Raw genomic sequence first — 8244 nt, forward strand, 5'->3', positions numbered from 1 at the left:
TCTGTGTTTGACTTAGAGTAATAATGTTAATAAATCTAGTGTTCCAGCTTACTCTTTCACAAGTTTTTTTTCCTCTAACACCAAAAATAAGGCATTTGAGCTGAATTGTTTTGTCAAAATAATTACAAGACTGAAGAATCAAATCAAATTAAGTAGTAAGCTTTGAAAATTTGGATCCTAATGGTGGCTTTTAGTCAAGCAGGGCTTTTTTCAGGACTGTCAAAATCTCTTTGATTATGAACCACAAATTCTTCAGTATCTATCTGGAAAGTTCAAAGAACTTCAATATTTTACCCAAGATTTTGCCTGTTCTGACTGGCAGCAAAGTAAATATGATGGGTGGTCTGTTTAAGGCACCTGTCCAAGCCCAATCACATTACATTTTCATAGCATCAACATTTGAAAACAGTATAGCTGTTGCATCAACAAAAGTGCATGGGAATATCTCCAAAGCAGATGGCAACTAGCACATCACAAAAACATGCAGATTCGTGAGCCAATTTATATAGCAAAACAGCATCTACCACAGACAACGGGAAGTATAATTAGCATATTCAAACATTCAGAACTTCCCAACTTCACATGGTTGAGGCTGAGCACAATGAAAAGTAATTGTTCTCACATAACACTGGCTTTAATTTGGACAGGACCTACTTACAGCAGGATTTATTCAACTGAGTAATTCCTTTTGAATCTGAAAGGACACACAATTAATTTGCAAATATTTGCTATATTTTGCACAATTGAAAACACAGAAAGCCAGACAAGGAACTTCTTAACAAGAACACTTATGTATTTCTTTTAAACCAATATGGTTCTAATGTCATGTCTATATCAAATTTTATTGTAATTCATAGATATCTAACACAGTCCACATTTCAAGACAACAGCGAGCAATCTGCACCCATATAACTCTTTGTCCAGATTTGTTCCCAGTCTGCATGCCTAGCTCTCTTTGCAATTGTTTCTGAAAACACTGATTATGTTATGCAAACTTAACCTACAATGTTTACCATCGTCTGAAAAATCTAATTATTTAATTGTCTACATAGTTCTCTCTATGTTAATTGTCTCAGAATGGAGTCATTCAGTTATCCACAGGTGGCCAATTTTACAGCTTTCACATATGTGAGAATTCATTTAGAGAAGTAAAGGAAAACCTGCTCTACAGCTCGACTTAGAGCAAATATAACACCCAGTGGATAACCTTTCCACAGTGACCTGTTCATATTTTTCATACTCTAATTCCATAGTTCCTCTACTGCAGGAAACAAAACAAATCCTTGTTATTGATAGCTTGATGATGCTGATTTTAAAAATGTAGGTATAACTCAGATATGACAGAACGGGGTCTTTACTATTTTGTTGTCACTGAGTCTCCAACTATGCAAGTTTACAGACTCAAACTGGGACCCAATTAGACTTATGAGTGACACAATTTTTCCGTGGCCTGCTTTGGCCCTGACCTGGAATCCAACAATATAAAACCAAAGTAGAAACTTAGAATGCGCTTAATCTCACCTAACTTAAGATGTCCAGACAAATATACCTGAGCTCATGGCCACTGCCATCCTTTGCAGACCGCAGAGAAGACTCACTGCCTCTACTGACTTCAGAAAGGGGCCAGTGTTACAGACTTGGAAAAAGATACCTGTATTCTTGAAGTCCAACTAAACAAAACAGTTAGGTCTGACCCCAGATTTTACCCTTAGCACACTAAAAAATAGTACATCCGGAACTTGTTATTAGAGGTTACAGAACTACTCTTTTGGGACATATTTCATTTTACAAAAATAGGTAAAACATAACAAGTGTATATATGATAGTCACTTTGCACCCTGCTCTTATATTCAAGCATAACATCATATGTAGGAAAAATGTATTGATGAATACTGCATGTCCTTCTACCACCTTTGACCTATGATGAAAAGGAAACACCACAGTGTTTTATTCTAAGGCACCATAAACGTTATCTTAAAAACTTGGAGTACTGTATTGCACTATTCATCTTACCAAAATATTAATATTATACACATGTTTATGTATAGACAAACTTCACTCTGTTTTGGAAGAATTTGGTGTAGTGACACTAAAGTAATTTAAAATATAGTGCATTCAATTTAAAGAAATGGGGTTTCCATTAATGCACTGTCTGAAAATGGAACTATATTTCCCTAGGACACCCTCCTGATTTCCAGTCTTCCGAAGATCTTGGTGGTTGATCCTGTCAAAGAGTCACAACATTTTACTGGAAATGTGAACAAAATATTAATTTTCCCAAATGAAATGCTTTAAATTCAGGCCAATATAAACCTTTCAGAGTTATCCCTCTATAAGTTTCACCCCAGGGTGTGGTGTTGCACAGCTGAGGAGCTGAGCTAATAAGTGTTGAAAAAAGGAAAACACTGCTTTATGGCATCATGTAAATTGGCACCAAAAAAAGCTTGCTTCCTCCTACACCCCAGTCTTGACAAATAAATGCCAAAATGTGGAAGCCACAGAAGCAAAGTCCAACTGGTATGAAAGAAGGTAGAAAGCAACAAATAGTTCTGTGAGGGAGTTCTGTATTACACATTTCTAGTGTCAATATAAATTTGTACATTTGACCTGCTCAGGCTCAGAAGCAGTTAATTAACCAAAACCCATGTGATCACAGATACTTTTCACTTGCAGATTAAAAAAGCTGGCTTCTGCCACTTCCATGTTCCTGCAGTGGCACTACACGATTGTGAGTCCAAAAGACTCTTTTGTTGCATTCAACTTGTCTTTGGGTCAACCAGAGAATTACTCTAGACTGACAGTAATGTAACCAAAACCAGATTTTAGCATTAAGAAAGCAAATTTACATTTTGCTGTGACTGTATTAAGTCTTGCCAATATATTTATGTGAGCAAAGCCCTTCTTTCAGACTTTCAATTTATATTGGCAAAAGTACTCCACATTGGCACAAGATCCTTTGGTTGAATAGATTGCATTTCTATGGAGAAAACAAGAGAGCTTGTTAGCACAGCTATGTTACTTGAGTGTGATGCATTTAATTCACGTATACATGAAATCAGAATGGGGCAGTACAGCTCTGGTCACCCTCATTTATGAATTCCGGTGCAGTAATCTCACTGGAGCGCTCCTATTAATTTCAAGAATTTCTATTTCATAAATCAGAACTTAAAAAAACGAGTCAAAATTGTAAGAGTTTTAAAATAGGAATCTTGAGAGGTTTTTCATGCATGTCTGGATTTTAAGGTTCATGTTTTCACAGCTTTTTTCTCCATTTATAGTGCTTATGTCCTTTTAAAGCAACAAGAACCTGAGATTCATATTCAGTAACATATATGCACGAACACTGGTCCTCGACAGAAATACCAAAACACAACAAAATCACGAAGTGTAACAAACTTGCCAGGTAAACATATTAAATCGATGAGGGATCTTTCATTCCCAGTCCAAAAATTTTACTGAACAATCTAATAATATTGTGGTCCCAGTACCAACATATTCCCACAGACAAAGCTCCAATGGAGCCAAACCCTTCCACAGCATTTTAATCTTCTGCAAAAGTCCTGAACTCAATCTCCCATGCCCAGGTGAGTTCACTACCCAGGAAAAGAATCTTTGAAATACTGTCTGATACATAAAGCAGCTCTGCTAGCAACTGTCAAACCCATGTAAAACCAGTCACACCAGTTAGCAGCTGCAGCTCTAGTCATCAACGTATTAAATAAAAGGCACACAGCACTAGTTCACATAATAATAGAAAGCAGCTTTGCTGTTTGCTGAGAATATTGTTAATATGATTTTGGTAAGCCCCAAGTATGTCTGTGAGATTCTTTGGGGAATTCTGGTTGAGGAACATCCCTCCAGGCTTCAGCAGGCCATAAGCTGAACAAGACAGGCCAAGGAGCTTGTCTGGGGACGCCTGCAGATGCAGAGGCTGAGTGGACATCCAAGTGACTCAGAAATAGCAAACCTGCTACAAAGAACAAGCAGAAGAAACACACATGCACAAGTAATGTAGCCAAGCCTGGATTTGTTTTGGCAGGGTGTTGGCTAGGTGCAGGCTGAGATTTCTGAAGAACGGAACTGCCTCCTGTTGTCCCTGGGACCGAGCCTTCTTTAAACTAATTGGATGGCATGCAGTAAATACCTGGCTCCTCCTAGCAAAATTATCTCACAAGACCCTAAATACACTTGGGCCAAAAAGAATATGATCTGCTTATTTATTACTTTTTTACCTTGTTCTGATAACTAGAAACATTGGTTAAAGATCCCATAGTTACAGACAGTATTCAGATGCAGAATGCAACTTGCTTTTCTCTGGTGGACTGATTTTTCTTAGCCAGCTCCAGAGTAAATCATAGCTAGGATGCACAATATTCTGCATGCAGCCTACCCAGAGGGCTTTTTTTTCTCATAGGGGACAGAACACGGTACCAAAACATACTTTTGACTGGACAGGAAAACAACTTTTCAAAGACACATATTTTGAACATTGATCATTTGCTAAAGACTCCTTTTTTTTTTTGTTAAATTAAAAAGTATGAATGGAAACACATTTTCTGTTTGGCTCAGTAAGAATAGGAGTAGTTTACCATGATAAATGGACTACTGGGTTCTGTGCCTGAATGTGGCACTTCCTACCTCTCCTGTGGCAGTCCTGCAGAGCTCTTTACAAGAATGTTTTAGAACAAACTGTGCCAAGATGTATACTGAAAGGGGAGACCTAAAGTAACTCCATGCCAAGTAAATTCTGTGTCAAAGCGCTGCCACTGAGTTCCAGTGAATGAAACCACCTGAAAATTGGAGGATAGTTTCTTATTTTTATCAGACCACAGTAATTGGCATGATGGTCTTAAAAGTAAGGGACAGACCCTTGAGCCTGTAAAACACTGGGAGAAGGGTAGGAGAGGGAAGAAATGTACAAAAGAGTCAAAGAAATTCAGTATTTAATTTTAAAGCCGTAAAAATTAAGAGAACGAGTATGGAATAGCTTCACTCAATTATGTGACCTTCTGACATGGTGATGATAATGTCACGATGCTGAGAAAGAAATAAGGGGGGGGATGTGGAAAGTTTCAAATACTCAGTATTTTTATTCCCACATCCATACCAAAATTCCTACTTCTATCAAAATCACCTAAATGTATAATAATATAACCAATTAGAAATCAGATATACTTCTTTGAAATCATCAGTGAAGCACCTGTGGATTAACTCATTTACTAAAAAAAAAGAACAGTAACTGTACAATACCTACAAACTATTTTTCAGTATCGGGTATAAGAGCCTTAGTTCTGCATATACAGTTGTAGTAGCATTTTGGGGTGTTATATATGTATATGTGCTAAAATAAAAATCACTCTGCAACATACTGCTTTCAGCTACAGTCAATTTTTTAAGTGCAAGGCCATTTTAAATGAGAAAAAGTATCAAAATGGTTGCAAGTAAATTAAAGTCTTCTCAGGTTTTTTTCTGAACAGAGGCAGTGTGAGAGAACAGAACCCAGTCAGTGAGCACTTTGAGCAAGGGCCTATCCTAAGGAACTTATTTGCATTTCAATATTTATTTCACATTCTAAGTCGATTTTAGTAATTTATTTCATTAAGCCCAGAAAAAAAAATAAAAAGAGAAGCAATTGCTGCAGAATATGTTTTTAAGGGTGTGGAATCACATTTTATTAACATTGTGAAATCTAATAAATTCCTTTTGAAGATGTTACATGTCAGCAGTAAAAGACTTGTAAAACACCATAAGCATGAGAACTTAAGCATATGTTAGTTTAACAAAATTTGCAAGGTATTTCCATACTGCCTATAATTTTTAACAGTTATTAACAGACTGGCAATTCATTCAGAATAGTCCTCTCAGTTAATAAAGCTAGGTTTTAGCAGCAGCCATGATTTTCATGGATTACAACTTCATAGGCTTCCCAGATTTGGCCCAGGAAAACAGTTATAACGTTTTTCTAGTTCTTACTCCAAGCATGTTTCCTCCTTCCTCCACTTCTTTAGGTAGAAGGCAAAATTGGCAAGGAAGGAGCCTTTTATCCCTCTAACAACAGAAAACTCCTAGAAACAATAGAATCATCTACTGGCCATTTCTGACCACTTGATTCAGACCTATTATAGTATGAAGGGGTTTTTGCTGTGTGATTGTTTTTTTCTTTGTTTTGTTGATTTTTGGTGTTTTCTTTTTTTAAATGTAATTAAAATTCATTAATCACTAAATGTCATTTAATATCATTAATATACTTCAAAAATATCCCAAGAAAATATTTTTCTTGGGTATAAATAACAAGTAAATTTGTTGTCATCTGAATTGTAACGCAGCTCTTTTCCGTTTATGTTTGTTCAGAGCTCTTATTCTCTCACAAGTTTCTATGTAGTTGCCTATTTTGTCTTTAGTTTTTTTTTTAAATTTTAGCGTTTCCCCTGAAGCCATCTCCAGAGTCCTCTCCACTCAGGGAAAGACAAAGTTGGCTCTTTGTTTGTTTTCTGACAGAAAAAAAAAAGAAAAAAAAAATCTTATGCCTTGACTGTTTCTCTTTTCAAAAACCCAACCCACAAAATCCTCCAAACCTCCAGTGCTATTTTTGCATGGTGTGATATTTTATCCTTTGTTTTGTTCCTGGCATCAAGCTTTATGTGTTGGCACAAAGAAATCTTGTACCTCCAGTCTTGTAACTCAGAGGCAGGGAATGATAATCCATAAGCTTTAAAAAGGCTCGATCATGGTTTGTTGCCATAACTGTGCAGAAGAGTTTGTCCAAAGCCACATATCACTGATGTTCCTTTGTTCAGTAACTCTTCACATATAAAAGTCCTCAAAAAATTACAATGCCATGAAAGATGGTAAGATAAATTAAAATATTATAAATAAGCATAATTAGATGGAGTGAATATGTTCAACAGTAATAACTAAACTTTACTTCTAAGCTAATTAAAAATAAAAATAGAGCCTTAATGTCTCAAATACCACGATTATTTCTGTACACTGCAAGTCAAAGTAAGGTGTGCCTCAGCTACTAAGCACTGGCAATAGTAACTTGTTCACGGTGGCAATACTTCCCTGGAATTTTGTGTTCTTTAACTGGGAAACTGACACTGTAGAAAATTTTAGATATATCTTTCATCCCTTTCCACCATGCAACTTGTACATTTCCCCAACTGTCCGACTATTTTTTCTTCTCTTTACTTCTTGGCCCCTGCAGGATGCTTTTAGATATATTAAAAACACAGCTGCATACATTCTGAAGGGGCATCATAACATGCCATTTGTCAGTCTATGTTTAACCAGCGCCCTAGGACTTCATGGCCTAAACATACAGGAAAATAGTAGTCAGGACAGCAACTTGAAAAGAAATACAAGCACAGTATGCTGTTCATACTGAACACACACTGATGTTTCATCTACTTAACCCATGGGCCATTCTGAAGGTAATAACACACTACCTCAAGAGGCTAAGGTTTCATTACATTTTTAAGAACTAACAGGTGCGGCTCTATGGTTTGCCAAAATACTTTGTGATGAACTGCAAAACTAATCTGTAAACTTGCCGCTCACCCCTGGGTCGCACTGCACCTGGCTAGTGAAATGGCAATAGTGGAGTTTATGACTGGTCATCCTTGTTCCACTGCTGCAGACCTCAAAGTACTAAGGCAGGTGCTTAATCTGCACAGCACTAGGGAAAAAAAAATAAAAATACGATTTTGAGCCTGTATAAGTTACCTAAAAGTAGAAAAGTAAGCTTCTGCTCCTTATCCCCTTACACCAGCTCAGTAGGAACTAGCAAGAGAAACAGAATAATTGTGCTTAGACATGGATTAGACAAGGTCACACAAGCTTTCAAATGTCTACTGGACCTTTATCACGGTGGTCCTTGCAAGACCTTCACTTTCTGAAGTGCCTCGAAGGAGCCTTCAGAGCTTCGTGCCACCCGCCTCCCCTCTGCTTTTTCTTCCAGCCAGGCCTTTGCCCTTGAAGGCGTAACCCTGGTGTGGCTGCAGGACCCGCTCCCGACACCTCCCGAACTCGTATGACAACGGGGAAGGAGCGGCCCCCTCTTTACTGCTGGAGCCCCATCTTGCCTGCCACAAGGCACTACTGCTAAATACGCGCTCTGGACAGATTGGGTGTTTACTACAAATAACGGACCGCGGCGTGAAAAGTGAGAGCTTTCCCCGTTCGGTGTCAGGAGCGCTGCGGCTGCAGCAGGAGAGGAGCGAGGGGCGGAGACAGGGCGGTGGG

Source organism: Myiozetetes cayanensis, unplaced genomic scaffold, assembly GCF_022539395.1.
Source record: "Myiozetetes cayanensis isolate MyiCay16 unplaced genomic scaffold, myiCay2020 scf2-11, whole genome shotgun sequence".
NCBI lineage: Eukaryota > Metazoa > Chordata > Aves > Passeriformes > Tyrannidae > Myiozetetes > Myiozetetes cayanensis.